Raw genomic sequence first — 302 nt, 5'->3', positions numbered from 1 at the left:
CCTTCTTTACCTCTAGAATAGCTGTCCGAACCCGTCGCATATCAGACCACCACCAAGACCGAGTGCATTAATTTCCATCACCTACTATAGTTTTATAATATTGTATTATTATATGATATTAATGGGTATCCTTGACAAGTAGGGGATTTTCCTTCTTGACAATGATGTGACACAATTTTCACATAGTGAAGATTGTGTCACATCATTATCAAGGAGTGTCAATGATACCCATTAATCTCTTATTATATTTAGGTAATTATTAAATACTTATTGCGCCCCCCCTCCCCCCCTTAAAAACGTTT

Source organism: Asparagus officinalis, chromosome 3 (assembly GCF_001876935.1).
Source record: "Asparagus officinalis chromosome 3, Aspof.V1, whole genome shotgun sequence".
NCBI classification, from domain to species: Eukaryota; Viridiplantae; Streptophyta; class Magnoliopsida; order Asparagales; family Asparagaceae; genus Asparagus; species Asparagus officinalis.
This window is presented reverse-complemented; position numbering follows the sequence as displayed.